Here is a 20,139-nt window from a genome sequence, read left to right on the forward strand (position 1 = left end):
ACATTATATTAGCACTTCCGGTCTCACCGACAGCTAGTCTCCTCGTAGTTGCGTGGTTCCGTTTTCTTCGCCATGCGCAGTGCCGAAAACGTGAATATTTCTGTGCTTTTGACCATCGCCGGTTGCCGTGGAGAGTTGCAGCCGTTCGAGTGTTGCCTCGTCAGCTGAGAACTGCATCGTCGGCACGTTCTCACGACCAACCGAGGCAGGGGCGCAGCGTGTCTCCGATAACAATGCTGGCGTTCGTTAATGGCGGCGCTTCGGGGTCGTCTGCCAGTGCCGTCTTACGAGGCGGTGTATCGGAGTATGGGCCGAAACCGATCTCAGCTGTCATTCGTTCCAAACGAGCGCGCAGGTTTGCTTCCATGGTTGGCAGAGCGATGAAACAGTACGCCGTTCGAGGTGCACACCCAACATTACCAACCGACGCGCAGTTTCAAGCACGCGCGATACACAGTGCGATCGACTCCGCTCGACGAGAAACGACGCAAGCCGACCGGAAGTGGCGGCACAGACCACGTGGTTGCGCCCAGCAGTCAGAGAGACAAAAATGAAGAAAAACTACGCCGGCGCTATTGGGGCGGAGCCTCGCTCCTGTGCGCTCCTCCGTTGACTCGCTGCCTAGCTTTCCGCGCGCTCGCGGCGTGAGTTGAGGGAGAAAGCTGCGGAACGTGATCTCTATAATTTGGTAACACCCACTTCGACTTGACGGATTCGAAAATTTTTGCGGCATATGACTCGTGAAGAGTCATACGTCAATAATGAGACTATTCCAATATAACTAAGAAAGGTGTTGCAGGGCCCCTTTAAGGTCGCTAACCGCCCCACAGTCGGGACACAGAGGGGACACCTCTGTGTACCTACTGAAGACGGAGACTGTGGTATACGACTTTTTCTGCAGAAGCCTGAGAGTCATGGCATGGGGCCTCGTGAGATTTCGATGTGGCAAGGGGAAAGCCCTCCGGCTCATCTGGTAGTGGCTAGTGATCTCGTTAAAGGTGGAGAGAATGTCCCTCAAGCGGGGTGGGTCAGCCTCCGAAAAGGTCGGACCAAGCCCGTCGCCGGTCCCACCCGGCACACCAGCTTCCCAGTGCCCGGCGCGGCCGGCAAGAGCTCGCGCCTGGGCATGGGCCAACTCATTAACGTTGGCCAACCCCCCTACCTAAGCGCCCTCGTGCGCCGGGAACCATGTAATGACGTGATGAGTGAGCACCTTACCCCCAAGAGCCCTAGCAACCTCCTCACAAACAGCCCCAGTTGAGAAAGCTCGAAGGGCTGATCTCGAGTCCGTAAAAATATCTTCTCTGTCCGACCTATGGATTGCCAGTGCAATGGCCAGCTGCTCTGCCTTACAAGCCGAAGACATGCTGATTGACGCGGCTGATAATACGCGTCCCTTTAGGTCCACAACGTTAGCAACAAAGCGATTGGAGTCGCCTTTGCACTGGGCAGCGTCTACAAAACACGACTCTGCCTCATGCGCATGCGCGTACCGCAGAAGCGCGGAGGCGCGAGCAGTCCTCCTGCCGGCGTTGAAAGTTCGATGGACGTTCCTTGGAATAGGACAGACTGTAATAGCCTTCCGCACGCTATCCGAAAGCTGCATGTTCCTATCCCTTAGCGCCGTCGGACTGAGCCCGACCTTAGTCAGGATTCCCCTTCCCGCCGTCGTAGACGAGAGTCTGGAAACATGTGCGGTCTGCTGAGCTTCAATCACTTCTTCCAATGTGTTGTGTATGCCAAGTCTTGCTAGGTTCTCTGTGCTTGTGTGCATTGGGGAGTGCGAGGACTCTCTTAATACACTTCCTGATGAGCGTGTTTCAGCTTGTTAATTTCGTGTTTCTGCCATCATGCATGGGAGTGACATAATTCACATGGCTCATGACGAACGCGTGAAATAGCCTGAGTAGATTATCTTCCCTAAGCCCCCCTTTTTTATTGCAAACCCTTGCAATGAGTCTGATTACTCATTCAGCATGACCTATAAGCTTATCTATAGTACCCCGGGCTGACCGTCAGCTTCAATAATCATGCCTAGCACCCGGAGAGAACGAACCCTGGGGATCTCGCACCCGGATGACGTTCGCACGCCAATATCTGTTTCCTTGGGAGGCCTCCACCCTCGAGGCTTGGGTCCCCTTCTAGTGGGACGATATAGGAACAACTCTGATTTAGAAGGTGAGATACGGAGGCCCGTCTGACTAACGTGTTTTTCGACGCAATGCACTGCCGCTTGCAGTGCTTCTTCAACGCTGCCGTCCGACCCGCCAGAGCACCAGAGGGCGATGTCATCCACATAGATTGCGGAGCCAATACCCTCCATTTGCTCAAGCTCGATTGCCAAGCCCTGCATCGCTACGTTAAACACGAGCGGCGACATAACCGACCGTTGTGGCGTACCCCGTTGCCCGAGATCGTAAGCCTTTGATGTTAGGACACCCAATATGATGGTGGCCCTCCTACCTCCGAGAAAGGACTGCACAAATCTTTAAAACTTTTCCCCCAGGTCAAGGCGGGAGATCGAATCTAGAATATGCCTATGTGACACTTTGTCGAAGGCCTTTTCCAGATCGAGACCGAGAATGGCCCTCGTGTCTTGGGTGTTCCTATCTAATATATCATGCTTGATGAGTAGCATGGCGTCCTGCGCGGAGAGATGAGGCCTGAAGCCTATCATGTTGTTTGGAAAAAGATCCTCGTCCTCAATGTGCTTAGAAAACCGAATATTTATCACATGCTCCGCCACCTTGCCCAAACAAGACGTCAGGGAGATTGGCCTGAGGTTCTCAGCCCCGGGGCTGCGCCCAGGCTTGGGAATAAGAATCACGGACGCAACCTTCCACTCACCTGGAAACACACCCGATTCCCATATGCGGTTGATCTCTGCCGTTATGACCTTTATCGACCTGTCGTCTAAATTGCGCAGCAGTTTGTTAGTTACGCCATCGGGTCCCGGGGCTGACCGGCCATTGAGCTTTTGGAGTGTTTCGCGAACGTCCGCCTCCTGAAACGGTCTATCAAGGCGCACGGCTGATTTGCCCTCATATCGTGACCAGGCCGGCCCCGGGGGCCCAGCATCGTCCGCCAGGTGAAGATACCTCCGTGCTAAGCGTGTGGCGATTTCGTCATCCCTTTGGTGCTGCCTTTCCGCATGTAGAATTCTATCCACCACCCGATTCTGGCTGGCTTTTGTCTTATTTCCGTGGAGGAGGTGCTTGAGTAGGTTCCATTTCCCACCTATTCGCATCTGCCCATCCACCATTTTACACACCTCCTGCCATTGCTGTCTCTGAAGTACATGGCAATGTGTCATAATTTTCTTGTTTAGCAAGGCTAGCCTCTTTCTAAGCCTACGATTGAGCTTCTGCGTTTTCCACCGAGACAGCAGAGAATCCTTGGCCTCTAATAAGTGTGCTAATCTGCTATCCATCTGACTGACCTCCAGCTCTGTGCGTACCAACTTCGTCGCTTTTTCTACGTCTCCTCTGACGTTAGCCATCCAACCTTGGAAGTTCTCCGATGATTCATCCCCTCTTTCCTCCCTGATCTTTCGGAAGTGATCCCAGTTTATGTATTTGAATGTCCTGCGAGGCTTCCTGCCTACCTTCAACTCTGTGCTGACAATATAATGATCACTCCCTAGTTCTACTCCCAAGTTAGCCCAGGAAAATTTCCCTGCCGACCCCACAAATGTGAGATCCGGAGTTGAATCCTGTGACACAGAGTTGCCAATCCTGGTAGGAAAGTTGGAATCGGTGATTAACGTGAGTCCAAGGTCCGCCGCTGCCTGCCAGAGGTTCGCGCCTTTGCGTGTAGTGTGGTGCGTGCGTGTGGCTTAAAGTCCCCGGCCACAACAATGGGGGCCCTGGCCCTGCCTGCTACAGAAACTGCCTTAGCCAACAAGGAAGTGAAGCGATGCTGCCCCCCTCTAGGGGAACTGTACACGTTGAGGATGAATACGCTATTTTTGAGCTCACCGCTCGGGATAACCTCGCCAAAAAGGCATTCAATTTTGCACCTACCCATCTTTAAGTCATGCTCGATAAAAGTGTGTTTGTTAGAAACCAGGGTGGAGACCCCCCTACCCTCCGGCCCTTTGTTTACGTATGATGTGTAGCCTGACAGAGAAACTGTATCCGTCAATACCTCTTGCAATAAGATAATCTGCAGTCGCGATGCTCTCGATCTGAGAAACTGTTGTAAGGCCGCCCTTTTTTGAGAGAAGCTCCAACAGTTCCATTGCCAGATCGTGAAGTTCAATATGCCATTACTCACAGCCATCATCGGTGATGTCGGCTGATCCCGCCAGGGTGCTACCATAAGTCTCCCCCAAGGAAGTAGCCCTACTCTTAACCAGCGACTTCACGCCCTTCTTGGCTCTCAGTTTGCTGAGCTCTTCTTCAAGCTTGAAAGTCCTAGCGTCAAGAGATGCCATCGCCTCGGTCATTTGCCTAAGTGTCTCCTTAATCTCTGCCAAGGAATCTGTGGTTTGCACCTGAAAATCGAGCTCCTCGTTCCTCATGTGCTCAGTAGTGGCCTTTCTCTTTGCCGGCCTAACCTCAGAATGGGTATCCATTGGAACCTCAGCTATTGGCGACTCCCCTATATTCTCGACGGGTCTGTTCGGCCGCGATGGAGGAGCGGCTTTCACCACCTTAGCTCCCTTGATTTCTGCTATTTCAGCCTTGAGCTGTTCGACAATGCTTCTGAGAGTAGCATTCTCCTTTTGGATACTACTAACTAGCTCGAAGCTAACATGCTCTGAGTCAGCACCCCCCTTTACCTGCGGCTGTGACGTCTTCTTTGCCTTGGTGGCCCACGGTTCCTTGTCAGCCCCTTGTGTTGTGATGCGAACCGAAGAAGTCCTAGATAGGGACCTTGCCATGGAGGCTGATCGCCCTCTGGATCGAGATCGGTGGCCCTTGGATCGGGAGCGGCCGCGCTGTGTCGCACTGGTACCCCCTGGCTTGTACGTGTGCAGTGGTGGGAAGTCTTCTTCCGCGGCGTAGCCTCCCTGAAAACCCAGATTGGAGTCCTGTCTCTGTCTCTCCTTTCTCCTGTGACGCACAACATACGGGATCTGGAAACGCTGCTAGCATTTTCTGTCTGCTGTTACGTGAACGCCTCCGCAAAGTTTGCACATCGGCTTGCACTCGTGTTCCTCCGATGGGGATTTCTTGCCGCATCCCCTGCATATGACGTCATCTGGCGTAGGACATACGTCAGCGCGATGTCCAACCTTGCCACAGGCGTAGCAAACATCGGTCTGCCTTCTGAACAATGTGCAGCGAAACATGCTCGCACCGCAAATAACATGATTGGGAATTTTCAGTCCGTCGAAAAGAATCACCACCGCTTTCGTGTTTTTGATTCGCTTTGCTTCAAGAGCCGTTGGGTTCCTGTCATGAACAATCAGTGCTTGAAGTTTCACCGGGTCGATGTCGAGGTCCACCCCTCGTATGACCCCTTTGCAAGTGTCGTCCGGGGCAGCCATATATGCGTTGACTTCGTACTCCACACTGCCCAAGGCAACACTGGATATGCTGGCATACGCCCTGGCGTTCTTCTCCGTCGGAGTGCTCACCACCGCAATGTTTTGCATGACGTTGGTACAACCCAGGCAGCACGCCGCCATTGGACCGATCTTGGCCCAACGTCGGCAAATGACGGCAGCAATATTGGCCCCACGTCGGCAAATCACGCTCGCGCTACTTTCACCCGCATCGGCCCGACGTTGGCTAGCCGCCGTTGGGCCGATGCGGGCTTGCCGACTTCGGGCCGACGTGAGCTAGCCGCCGTTGGGCCGATGCGGGCTTGCCGGCTTAGGGCCGACGTGGGCTAGCCAGCGTCGGTCCGAGACGGGCCTGCCGTTATTCAGCCGATGATGGCAAGCCGTCATTGGGCCTATGTATGCTAGCCGATGCTGGCGTGGTGTCGGCCCCGCCGACGTCGGGTAGCCGGCGGCGTGACCGTTTACACCCGTTATTATGTTTTAGCAGTGGTGGCTTACCATGCTTTAAGTACGGTAGTACTGTACCGTCGTGGTCTGCACCTAGTTTATATGGAGACACCGGCGGTAGTTGCTCGATGCGTAAAGTAACTTGATCAGGCAGGCTGATACACGTGTTATAAAGTAAAATGGCTGCGTGCCGACCACGGCAGTTCGGTATTACTGTGGTTACTGTACTGTAGATCAGCAGCGCTAAAATAGACTATTCGCGGCCCAACGACATTCATCGACTACCATTGGTGCCATATACGAAAAATGCTGCCTAATTAGAACGACTGCTCCACTTAGTGTGTGCGATTCTTAGTGTCTTAGTGTGCGATTAAGTCCCACAATTCTGTCGAACCGTGCAAGGCCGAGAACGAAAGTCAATATTGTCTCTAACACAACTAAATTGATGAAAGGCCTGCTGCACCAACTACGCATGCGCCTGAGAAATTAAGGAGCAACACATTTGCAAGGTGATAAACACAAATTTATTCACAGGTATGAGCACACGCCAGCAGTTCCTGAATAATTATGCCATAAAGGAATATCTAAACATTTATAGATACCGTGGCCAACATCTAAAACAACCCCACAGCCACCGTATTCCTCAAAAAAAGCAGGACAATCCTATTCGAGAATGGGGTCAGGCGCAAAATCATAGGCGTGAGCAAGGTTCCCCTTCAGAGGGGGGGGGGGGCGTAGGTTACTCGCGGCCCCCCCCCTATTAAGTCAATGTGTTTGGCAGACCTTGCGCCCACCACTTCTTAGGTGACTACGGGGGCCGGCCGCCCACCTGCCCTACTGTGCGCACGCTTTTACGAAGAGTTACAATCTCATCAACGTTATGCGCGGTACATTCACTATAAATATTGAAAGAACTAGAACGCGCAAAAATAGGAATAAGGATTAACGAAGAATATCTTAGCTACTTGCGTTTTGCGGACGCTATCGCGCTTTTCAGCAACGACGGTGCCGAATCACGAAAAAAATTCTGGAGATGTAAACGAAAGCAGCATCAAAGCAGGATTAAAGACGGACCCGAAGAAAAGAAAGATAATGTTAGGTGGCTTGCCGGAAAAGCGAGATTAAGAGTGGCAACTAGACTAGAAGATTGTGCAACGCGTGAGCTAATTAGGAGCAGAGGAGCACCCCCCCCCCCCGACCTTTATTAAATTCACCAAGGAACGGTAGGCATTCGCAACACATGACTGGCAATTAAATTAGCGTTATCCTATGAGCGGAAATTGCAATTTTTCAGTGATAACTTAAGGGCCAAAAAGATGGATAAACTGCTGCACGCGACGCGAAAAACAATGCGAGCGGTACCACAAGATCCCATGAACTCTACATCTAAACAAGATAGACACGCATGCATTCCTAATTAAAGGTAAGATTGTAACAGAAAGGAATCGTGCATAAAAACCACTCACGTGTGCCCCTTGGATCGCTAAAAACACGAGCGAATAAAAAATGCAAGCGCACCATATCAGAATACACAAAACACGATGGTCAATAGAAAATACGCGATAAGAAGAGAACAAAATCTGATGACACGTAACAGTAGTGAACACGTGGCCTTATATGTGGTGAGCGAGTTCAACATGGAAGCAGGGGTCCACTGGTTTCTCGCTGCGGTGATCTCTGCCGAAAACAATGCCGGAATCCTGCCGCGTATCCGCCTCGTGCACGATTTTGACTTTCCACCACACATGTCCACACACCGCACTTCTTGAAGAATTCTGCTGGTCGGAGTGAAAAAAACCTGCTCCCGCAGCTACGATTGTCCCTCCGTCGGGACGGCCACCCTACCCTGCCTGGTCAAGCGAGTTTCGCGACAATGACGCTGAACGAAGGGAAGGGAGGGAGGGTGGGGGGAGGGGGGGGGAGTAGAGGTTGAAGAAGACGAAAAAAAAAAGTCGAATTCTCCCTTCTTGAAAGCACGGCTCAGCCTAACACAATGGTGTGCGATCCCCCCAGCATGTCTATGGGCATGCCGTTTGAGAAAGGCGTTCGTCGAATTTTCGATGCATCACTTGTTACTACATGTCGCTACATGAAAACGTACACCACGTTGGAGCCGCATTTTTCATCGTATTTCACGTGCCATAATAATAATTTTATGCGACTGTTTCTGAAAGCACGTGGGAAGCAATCGTTGAGCGAGATTTTTACTTGAAAAAGTTATGTATATCACAAATTGGACGGCAACGAAGTGCAAATACGAACTGACAAACGCGTGGCAAACACGTGTTTGTCAGTTCGTTAAAGTTGGTCAGCGGGCTAGTTGATTTGGAAACATTCAAACGACACAACGTGTCTTCACTTCGTCCGGTCTTTTTTGCACCATACCTATTTTTCTCAAGTAATGAACCAACTAGCTCAGCAACACGCCTTGCTGAGCTTTTTACTATTTTCATAAAGTAAAATTATGTGACATCACTGAAGCAAATGCGCTTGTTACGCTTGACCCAAACACGCGCGTGAGTAAATATGTGTAAACACAGAGATCGGAAACTGTCCGTGTAGTATATGAGCGCTCGCGCAACACATTAAATATGATGACACTTATGCAGAGAATTAGTATTCACATAAAACTTCTTCCGCTAAAAGCATTTGTGCGGTAATGTTTGGGTGAATTTTGATGCTGGATACATTAGTCAAGTCGGCCGACCAGTGGCAAACACATTTACAAAACAAAAGTACTTCGAATTTGGCCCATGAAGTTAATGGTATGTGTTAGAACGTTTCAATATTTTTTGATAGCGTTGAACAGCTGGTCAACGAAGTGGCCAAATTTGAGTCAGTTAATCTTCTAAAGACCACCTTTTTTGGTAGAAAAGTGACTGTGCTAGTGATAGTTGTTAGTCATTGTCATAGCAGAAACTAATAAGAGAATGCAAGCTATTCAGTCGGCGATACTTCGCGCCCCGAGTCGTACGTGCAGCATTAGCACGGTACAATGTTTGAACTTTGTTATTTGTGCTAGTACAGCAATTCATGTAGCGGCATTCTGCAGCTTAAGCTACAAATATTCAAGCGCCTAATGCTCTATTGCATTACGATTGTCGGGCGAGCTGCCGGGCTTCTTCGGCGGGCTGAAGGTAGAGCGCAACGTCGAGGTTATTCTCGTCACTGACGGCCGGCAACACGGCGTCCAGCGTCGTTGAGGGGCCTCCGTGAACTACTTTGAACGGCGTGATATGTGCGCCGTTTCTTACACTGCCTTGTTAACTTCAGGTTATTGTGCGGAAGATATTATGGCGTCCCATGTCATGTGTTCGACGTACAGTACATTGCCAGCATGTCGGCGAGGGTTTCATTTAGCCGCTCGGTGAGGCCATTCGCCTACGGGTGATGTCCGTCGGCGACTTGTGTTGCTCTATTTCAAGATGGTTTGCGTTAGCTCTGCCGTAAAAGCCGTACCTCTGTCGGTGACGAGGACTTTTGGAGCGCCGCGACGCAGGAGGACGTTCTCAACAGGGCATGTATAACTGTCTGAAGGGAGACAAGAAAGTTACAACATCGTCGATAAGCCATCGGCTCCGCCGATGTCAGCTGAAGCACGGCAGAATGACGGCATGCTCGGCCCGATGTTGCCAGTGAAAACCATCGGCTCGGCCGATGTCGGCGAAAGTACGGCAAAACGGCGGCTAACTCGGCCCATTGTTGCCCGTGAAAGCCATCGGCTTAGCCGATATCGGCGGAAGAACAGCAAAACGCCGGCAAACTCGGCCCAATGTTGCCGGTGAAAGAAATCGGCTAAGCCGATATCGGCGCAAAGACGGCAGAACGCCGGTAAACATGGCCCAATGTTGCCGGTGAAAGCCCAACGTCGGTTGAAAGGCGACAAAACCGGCCCTATTTTGCCGGCGAAAGTCAACGGCTTCGCCGATACCGGCGCCAGGCTGGCAACGCTGGCCCGAGGTGGGGCCGCGCACAGCCGCCGTAAAACCAATATCGGCCCGACGTTGTGTGCTGCCTGGGAAACTACGTCCTCGGCGATTTCTTCCTCGCCCAGATTCACCGCCTTGGCGAGGGCGAATGCAAACTTGATTTGGCTAACATGCCTCATGTCGAGGCCATTGCGTGGACGGACAATCACCCGCAAATGATCTTTCGGAAGCTGTGGCATTCTTGATGCGGCTATGACTTGCTTTTTCACGTTCGTGGGCAACCGACGAGGCTGCGACACCGTCGCCACGCCGGGCTTCGCGCTCGGCGCCTCGCCCGTAGCGTCGGGTACGGTTTTGACTTTCCGTCAAGTAACAGCCGTGGTCCAACCAGGAGATTGAAGTTCTTCAGGAGAAACATCCTCTCCGTCTACCACAACTTGCATAGACATGGCGCAAGCGGTTACACGACGGCGAAGAGCGGGAACGCACCGTGCGTTCCGCAGCTGTCGCGAACACCTGCGCTCAATTGGCGTGAACGCCCAGGCTTAGCTCGGTGCCTGCTCGACGCTGGCAGACAAATCGTCCAAAAATGATGAAAAAGGGCGCCCACCTCGAAAACTGGGTGTCCACGGGTTCTTGGTCTGCAGGCCGATACGGTGATGCTAAATGTTCAATGGTTGGTGTCCGAAAAACGCTGCAGAACATTGAAAACGACGGAGACGATAGGAGCGCGTCCGCACACCTCGGCAACCGCAGCGCCTTCTACAGAAGGAAGAATGGGGAAAATCCGGTTGTGACTTGCGTAGCGGTGTCATAATCGTAGGTCACAAATGGAAGAACCAGGTCCCAGTTTCTTTGGTCAGTGCAACATGTGTCGCGAGCATGTCGCCCAGGGTCCGATTAAACCGCTCAGTCAGACCGTTCGTCTGAGGGTGGTAAGCAGTACTCGTCCGCTGTACAATATGGCACTGGTGGAGAAGTGCTTGAATTACATCGGAGAGAAATACACGGTCACGGTCACTGAGGAGTGCGCGATGAGGGCCATGACGGAGCAAAAACCGATTGAGGATGAAAGATGCGACGTCCTGAGCGGTGGCCGTGGGAAGAGCAGCGGTTTCGGCGTACCATGTAGGGTGGTCCACAGCAACGATTGCCCATCGGTTACCTGCCGTGGTCAATGGCAATGGTCCATAAAGGTCGAATCCGACGCGATCGAATGGGCGGTCTGGGCACGGAAGCGTCTGTAGTGAGTGGCTGTAGTGTAGTGCTGCGGGATGCGGTGGTTGTTTCCGTCGCTGACACTCGTGGCAGCCACGAATGAACTGACGAACATAGGTAAACATTCCGCGCCAGTAATACCGCTTCCGTAAGCGCTCAAATGTCTTGAAGACACCGGCATGAGCACGTTGCGGCTCGCGCAGATTGTTGAGCGTAGCGTTCGGGGAATAACGAGCAGCCACTTCCTACCATCTGGGGAATAGTTGCGCCGGTACAAGAGGCCGTCTCGAATGCTGAAGTGTGAAGCCTGGCGTCGCAGTGCTCGAGTGGTTAGAAGTGTGGGTGCCTCAGATCACACGTCAAGAAGCGAAGCTGTCCATGAACCGTTACGCTGGGCAGAGGAGACGGTGTCGACGTCAAGGTCTGACACCATGTGGTCTATAGAGGATATGGATGCAGTCTGAGTGGATAGTGGTGATCGCGAGAGCGCATCAGCATCGGCGTGCTTGCGGCCGGAACGGTATACGACGCGCATGTCATACTCTTGAAGTCGGAGAGCCCAACAAGCAAGGCGACCTGACGGATCCTTCAGCGAAGACAACCAACATAATGCACGGTGGTCCGTAACCACATCAAACGTGCGGACATATAGGTATGGGCGGAACTTGGCAAGTGCCCAAATTATGGCCAAGCATTCTTTTAAATGCGGAGCATTTCTTAGTCGCACCTGCGGTGTCGGCCGCTGTCCACACCCCCACTGCGTATGCTCGGCTCGTCTCGTGCCGGCAGCAAGTCTCTCCTCTCCCTCCCTCGCATGCTCGGCTCGTCTCGTGCCGGCAGCAGGCCTCTCCTCTCCCTCCCTCTCTCCCCTCCGTCCCTCCCTCCTCTCGATCGAACGCGGGCGGTGTGTATATAAGCGGCGGAGCGCGCGTTCGGAATTCAGTTAAGGGTGTCTTTACTTGGCTTTCGCTTGACTTGACGCTTTGCTTGACTCGAGTAGACGCGATGGAAGCAACAGTACCTTCAATCAGCGTCCCACCACTCGTTGAAGGAAACGTTACCCCACCCTCACCGTCGTCGGCGTCAACAACAGCAAGCAACGCAGAAGACAAGGCTGCGAAGAGACGAGCATACGACGCTGAACGCAAGCGTTTGAAGCGAGCTGCGGACTCGGAACTTCGTGCACGAGAAGCTGCAGCGAGACGGCAACGATGGGCTGCGGATCCTTCACTCAGGGAACGAGAAGCAGCTGCGAAACGGCAACGACGGGCTGTGGATCCTGAACGTGGTACTCGAGAAGCAGCAACCGTTCGTGAACGTCGAGCAGCGGATCCATCACTCGGGCAGTGCGACGCTTCTGCGAAACCCAATTAGGCAACATTCACGCGACACCCCCACCACTCTGCGACGCATTTACTCGAGTTCCCCCCGTGGGAAGATGCGGGCGACGTTTTTTTTTCAGTAACGCTGTAGTTTGATTCAGCCTTGGTGAGCGTTCTGCTGGCGTATGCGATGACATACTCAGAGAACCCCGGCTTTCGTTGCGCGAGAACCGCACCAAGGCCGACACCGCTGGCGTTTGTGTGCAACTCAGTTACAGACGTAGGGTCGTAGTGGCGCAATATAGGTGGTGATGTCAGGAGACGGCGAAGAGTAGAGAACGCTTTATCACACTCGGAGGACCAGGACGAGACATCGGTGGCGCTGCTTAAACGTTGGGTCAAAAGCGCAATTATAGAGGCGAAGTTGCGCACAAACCGGCGAAAGTAGGAGCATAATCCTATGAAGCTCCGTAACTGCTTTACAGTCGTCGGTTTGGGAAGTCGGCGACAGCGCGTAATTTAGCCGGGTCGGGAAGTATGCCGTCCTTGGATACGACGTGGCCGAGAATCGTGAGTTTCCGCGCAGCAAGCGGCATTTCTTGAGATTCAGTTGGAGCTGAGCATTTTTCAGACACGTCAGGACATGTTTTAGGCGTAGAAGATGTGCTCCGCAATGTCTGGCGCAAAAACAAGAATATCATCGAGGTAGCAGAGACATATGTTCCATTTCAAACCCCGCAGAACCGAGTCCATCATGCGCTCGAACGTGGCCGGCGCATTGCAGAGGCCGACGGGCAGGACATTGAATTCATATAGACCGTCAGGTGTGACGAAGGCTGTCATTGGATGATCGGCATCTGCTAAGGGCACTTGCCAATGCCCTGAACGCAAATCTAACGATGAAAAAAACTCGACACCTTGTAAACAATCAAGGGCGTCGTCAATCCTGGGCAAAGGGTACACGTCTTTCCGAATGACCTTATTTTAGCGCCGGTATTCCACGCAGAAGCAAATCGAACCATCCTTCTTTTTAACTAGAACCACAGGTGATGCCCACGGACTTTGTGAAGGTCGAATGACGTCGCGTTTAAGCATATTGTCGCGACGTCAAGAGAGAGGTCGTAACGCCAATACCGCGCGCCAGCGAGTTCTTCTTTCTTCTGGCTCCTGTATAACGCGTATGAGCCTTTGCGCTGTCGTCTTCGTCTTTCTCTTAGCACGCAGGTGGCATTTGCCTCCCTCCGAAAGAGGCATCGTCCCGATGCGCAGCCTAGGCGCTCTACTTAGAAAAGCGCGCACGTATGCACTGGAACCCAACCAGAGTAAGCTGGACAGGAACACACTTCGGGTGAATGCTTGCGGCGACTGGAACCGCAATCACTGTCGGGAACGACCTCGTAGGTAACGTCTTTCAAGCGTCGGATGACTCTTTATGGAACAAGGTATCGTCTCAGCAGTTTTTCAGAAAGTCCGCGTCGACGTATTGGGATCCAGACCCATACCTTGTCGCCTGGTGTGTAGGTAACAAATTTGTGTCACAGGTCGTACCGTTTCGCATCTTTATGTTGTTGATGACAAATGCGTATGCGGGCAAGCTGTCTGGCTTCCTCGGCGCACTGAATAAATTCTTCGGCGTCGATATCAATGTCGTCACCCTCGCGCGGCAGCATAGCGTCCAACGTTGTCGTGACCTCGCGACCATGGAATAGACTGAACGGAGTCATACAAGTAGTTTACTGTCGAGCGGTATTATAGGCGAAGATCACGTAAGGCAAGATTTCGTGCCAGGTTTTATGTTCCGTGTCGATGTACATGGAGAGCATGTGTGCGAGGGTCTTATTAAGGCGCTCCGTTAGTCCGTTTGTTTGGGGGTGGTACGCAGTTGTTCTCCGGTGAGCTGTACCACTAAGCCTGAGAACCGACTCCAAAAGTTCCGCCGTGAAGGCAATTTCTCTGTCTGTGATGACGACTGTTGGGGCGCCGTGCCGCCGGAAGACGTTTTCGATGAAGAAGTGAGCCGCTTTTGCTGCTGTGCCCCTCTTTAGAGCTTTAGTCTCCGCGCAGCGAGAGAGGTAATCAGTGGCGACAATGATTCATCGGTTCCCTGCAGTAGAAGTTGGGAATGGGCCCAGAAAATCCATTCTAATTTGGGCGAATGGCCGTGCTGGTACTTCTACAGAATATAATAGGCCCGCTGGTTTACCGGGGGGCGCTTTGCGTCTTTGGCAGTCAGCACAAGTCTGGACGTGATGTTTTACAGCAGCAGGTATTTTGGGCCAGTAGTACTTTTGTCGCAGTCGGGACAACGTTCGGGTGTAGCCTATGTGACCGGAAGTGGCTTCGTCATGGCAGGCTTCTAAAATTTCTTTTCGCAGTGATGAAGGCACGACGACCAACTACGCGCTGCCGGTTGGAGAAAAGTTCTTGTAGAGAACGTCGTTCCGTAAACAAAAAAGACGGCAGTCCTCTGGCGAAAATTCGCGGCACGTCTTTACGTCGTCCTTCCAAGAAATCGATGAGCGGAAGCAGCTCTAGGTCGCCGCGCTGCTCTTGCGGAATAGTGGCCGTGTTGACGACTCCCAAGAATGCGGCGTCCATGGATTCGTAATCAATAGCGGTAGGCTCTACGGGCGAGCGCGAGAGGCAGTCGGCGTCAGTATGCATCTTTCCGGATTTATAAGTTATGCTCATATCAAATTCTTGAAGCCGAAGGCTCCAGCGCGCCAAATGGCCAGAATGGTCTTTCAGGTTAGTGAGCCAGCAGAGCGAGTGGTGATCGCTGACGACCTTGACTGAGCGGCCGTACAAATATGGACGAAATTTGATAACTGCCCACACCACAGCGAGAGATTCCTTCTCGGTAGTCGAGTAGTTCTCCTCGGTGCGAGAGAGAGCTCTGCTGGCATAGGCTATCACTTTTTCAGTGCCGTCTTTGCCACTGCACCAGTACGGTGTCCAGGCCTACATTGCTGGCGTCGGTGTGAAGTGCTGTTGGCGCTTCCTGGTCAAAGTGCGCAAGAACTGGAGGTGTCAGGAGGCGTTGACGTAAGTCGGTAAATGCCATTTGTTCCTTTTCGCACCAAGGAAAGGGAACATCCTCTCGTGTGAGTCGTGTCAAAGGTGCCGCAATACACGAAAAGTCCGCGATGAATCGTCGGTGATAGGCACATATTCCCAAGAAGCGCCTCACTGCTTTTTTGTCGTGTGGTGCAGGAAAATTTGCAACAGCGTCTATTTTGGCTAGGTCAGGTCGAACACCCTCGTGGCTTACGACGTGGCCTAGGAAGGAAAGCTCACTGAAGCCAAAATGACATTTTTCTGGTTTTAACGTCAGGCCAGCGGAACGTATTGCTTGGAGAACTGTGAATAACCGGCTTAGATGTCCTTCAAATGTAGCTGAGGAGACAATAACGTCGTCTAGATATATCAAGCATGTTTGCCATTTCAGGCCTGATAGCACGGTGTCCATCAAACGCTGAAAAGTGGCTGGCGCTGAGCATAACCCGAATGGAAGGACTTTAAATTCATAAAGACCGTCGGGCGTCACGAAGCCAGTTTTCTCACGATCGCGCTCGTCCGACATCTATCTACCAATAGCCGCTTCGTAGGTCCTATTGATGAGAAATAGCGTGCATCCCGCAGTCTATCCAGAGAATCGTCTATGCGTGGCAGCGGGTAGACGTCTTTCTTAGTGACTTGGTTTAACTTGCGGTAATCTATACAGAAGCGCAAGGTGCCGTCTTTCTTTTTAACCAATACCACGGGGGATGCCCAAAAGACTTTTTGAAGGCTGTGTGACGTCATCCTGGAGCATCCTCTCTACTTGCTTTTGAATCTCCTCGCGTTCTTTCAGAGCCACACGGTGGGGGTTTTATCGGTTCGGTCTCGTGTTATCTTCAACAATGATTCGGTGCTTGGTCAATGGTGTTTGCCTGACCTTTGATGTACACGAAAAACAATCTTCGAACTGGTGTATCAGTTCCAGTAGGCGCTGCCTATCAGAGCGTGACAGAGTAGAGCTGACGCCGACAGACAAAGGCTCGAGGCAGGTGTGGTCGCGTCGTGAGGTTGCAAAGCGAAACAATCCCTAGTTTGGTCAATGTCGTCGTAGTAGGCAATCGCGGTACCCTTCTGGATGTGACGGCGCTCGTTGCTGAAGTTGGTGAGGAGTACTTCTGCCTGCCCACCAGCTAGTGCCAGAACGCCTCTCGCGACGGAAACACCTTGCGTAAGCAATAGCATAGCTATTTGCTCCGCTATCACATCCTTATTACACGGCCGCTCGCATGACACAGACACAAGCCGTCATGATCTCGGCGGGAGCGTCACATCGTCGGCTACTCGCAAACGCTCGTGTCGGTCGTCAGTGGGGGTCGTGGTGGTGTCGACATACGGATGTGCGGAAAACGTCACCATACGGTCCCGGAATGTTGATGACAGCGTCGTACTCTCGCAGAAAATTCATACCCAAAATGAGCTCCTTACAACATTCTGGTGGAAGGACAAAAGTGGCGACGAAGCTGGAATCGCCGATTACGAGCCGAGCGGTGCATTTACCCGTTGGAGTCATTAGCTGACCACCAGCACTTCTTATGTGCGGCCCTGTCCACGGCGTCTTGACCTTCCGAAGGCGGTTGGCGAGCTCTTGCCGCATAATCGAGAAGTCAGCGCCTGTGTTGACCAGTGCTGTCACGTGCTGTCCGTCTATGAGAACACTGAGATCGGCCCGTACGACGTCGTCGGCATTAGTATTCGTCGTCGTCGTCGTCATATCGTCTTCTTGCGGCGGTAGGGGGGACTTTTCGGCGTCTCGACGATTGGCAACCTTGCCCCCGGAGGTCGCAGCAGTTAGTTTCCCCGGCGCGGGCTCGGGGAACGGCCTCTGGTAACGTCAGCGTAGCTCTGGCGGTTCGGGGAAGTGTGACGCACAGGTGACGGAGATTGCCAACGACGACTTGCTGAAGGTACTTGGCTGTTCGACAAGCGGTCACCATCGTGGGGGCGACGGTCTTCAAAGCGAAAAGAAGCTGGACGTGAAAAGTTGCCAAACCCAGCATCTCGATGACGGCAGTAGCGGGAAATGTGGCCTGGTTCTCCTCAGTGGAAGCAAAGGGGTCGACGGTCAGCCATGCGCCACAAGTCGGTTCTGCGAACTGGTGGTCGTCTCGCAGAATCCCATTGCCATCAAGGCACGAGAGCGGGCGGTGACTGGAAGGGCGTTGCCTCAGGTGAAGGTGGAGGACGACGGACCACATCTGCATAGCTGAACGGACGCGGCTCAGGACATGGCGCGGGCGATGTAAATGCTTGCCGCAACTCTTGGCGCACGATTTCATCGACAGAAGCAATTGGCGGCTCGGTACAAGGAACGCCGGGGGCCCGAAGTTACTCACCCAGTATCTCCCTCATCATTTGTCGCAGGGAAGTTTCGCCAACGGCAGCGTTCTGAGCCGCAGCACTTATTGGCATGTGGTTGGGCAGGCGGTCAAAGCGGCGGCATTGTTGGTGCAGTGTCCGCTCAATAACAGTCGCCTCCTTTATAAATTCGTCGACTGTTGTCGGCGGATTTCGTACGAGGCCCGCGAACAGCGGTTTCTTGACACCCCGCATCAGATGACGCACCTTCGACTCGGGCATGTCAGGGTCAGCTCGGCGAAATAGACGAGTCATGTCCTCTGCGAACATGGCAACGGTTTCGTTGGGTTTTTGCACGCGGGCTTCAATCATGCTTAAAATGTACTGATGGGCTAGTTGGTGAGCCATCTCTGCGCGTGATCCCGCCGATCCGAGCTCTGGAATGTTTCGAGGAGCTTGTGGCGGAAATTGGCCCAAGTTTGGAAAGTAGGCTCCCGGTTCTCGTACCATGTGCGAGCGCTATTTTCCGTCGCGAAATAGGCACGGCCACGCTTCTGTTGTTCGCTCGAGCGATTCACCACAGCGACCCGTTCGAACTGTTCGAGCCAGTCCTCGACATCATCATACGCTTCCCCACGGACGATTTCAGGCACGTGAGGATGCTCAAGATTCACATGGGAAGGAAGGAGATCCGCTGATGTTGTAGGAGCGGCCATGCTGGGAAGAGGAGGAACAGTCGATAACTCCGGACTTGAGGCGCCGGCTGAATTGGTGTGAGAACTTCAAAGCTGAATTGGTCTACTGGAGTGGTGACGAGAGGCTGAGTCTCCGGACTGGGGGTACGTGTCCGAATAAGGCTTTCCTGCATCAGGTTGCAGGCTCCAGCACCTCCACCAGTGTCGCGACGTCAAGAGAGAGGTCGTAACGCCAAGATCGAGAGACGAACAGCAGGTCGGTCTTTTTAATACCGCACTCCAGCGAGTTCTTCTTCTTCTTTCTGGCTCCTGTATAACGCGTATGAGCCTTGGCGCTGTCGTCTTCGTCTTTCTCATAGCACGCAGGTGGCAATATCATCAACCTGTTCGGTAATAACTTGACGTTCGGCGGTGGAAACACGGTATGGTCGCTGTCGCACTGGCGCGTTGGAGCCTGTGTCGATCTAGTGAAGAATGGTAGACGTTCATCCCAGGGCAGGTTGAACCACGTCGAAAGATTCGCGGAACTGGCACAGCAGCTGGAGAAGATCAGAGCGTTCAGATGGCGACAGTCCGTCTGCGATCGACGAATTGAATAGGCCGGAAGGTGGTATATCAGAAGGGTTGAGGGCACCGATAGCTTCGAGGTCGATGCCAGATGACTCTTGCGGCATGGTAAAAATTTGTCCTTTGTCAATGGCCTGCACGCGTCCAAGGGATTCACCTTTAAACAGTTGGATGGGATACGGAAAGGGATTGGTGACGCAGAGAACGCTGTTCTCCTTGAGAAATGGAGAGGGTCGAATAAGGCAGAAGAAGTGGTTTCCGACTGAGCAAGAGGCCTGATGGCTCAAGGAGGGCAGCTTCATCACAAATGCCGGCGCAGAACACGGGTAGCAGAAGAGCTGCTGTCGGGGGAATTTCAGTGTCTTCTTTCACGACTAGTTTGTGTGCGGCTTGCTGAGTGTTGTTGTAGGGCTGGTCGTAGAACGGGAAGAGGTCAAGTTCAGACCTGGCGCAATTGATAACCGCATGATGACGCGATAAAAAATCCCAGCCGAGTATGATGTCGTGCGAGCAGGATGAAAGGACGAGAAACTCAACAATGTAGTCGTCCTTCGCGATGATCAGTCGGGCAGTGCAGGCGGCTATAGGCCGAACAGGTTCTCCATTCGCTGTTCGTAAGGACATCTTATGAAGAGGCGTGGTCACTTTTCGAAGCTTGAGGCAAAGTTTGGCGTCTATAACGGAAACGGCAGCACCGGTATCGACAAGCGCACATGCATGAGTGCCTTCTACAAAAACTTTGACAAAGGGCACCGGCATGGCCTCGGAAATCTGTTCTTGAAGTACATGTTGGAGCACGGGAGCCAACGGGGTTGGGTGCCGCAGCGGCGGCTGCTGTGAGAGCTCTTGACGCTAAGCAAAAGGCAAGAGAGAAAGCTGACGAGCCACTTACTCACGCACGAAGTCTTTCATTTGTGCCAGAAGGTAGGACTGGTCAGGCATGACGTCCAGCGCAGTGGCTGGTTGGATTGTCTGGGATGAACGTCACGTGAGAGCTCGTTGCCTCCTAAATTCGTCATAGCTCTGGCACAGAGTTACAACTTCGGAAACAGTGCTAGGAGACTTCGCGAGGAGCATCTGGAACACATCGTCGT

This window comes from Rhipicephalus sanguineus, chromosome 7 (assembly GCF_013339695.2).
Source record: "Rhipicephalus sanguineus isolate Rsan-2018 chromosome 7, BIME_Rsan_1.4, whole genome shotgun sequence".
NCBI lineage: Eukaryota > Metazoa > Arthropoda > Arachnida > Ixodida > Ixodidae > Rhipicephalus > Rhipicephalus sanguineus.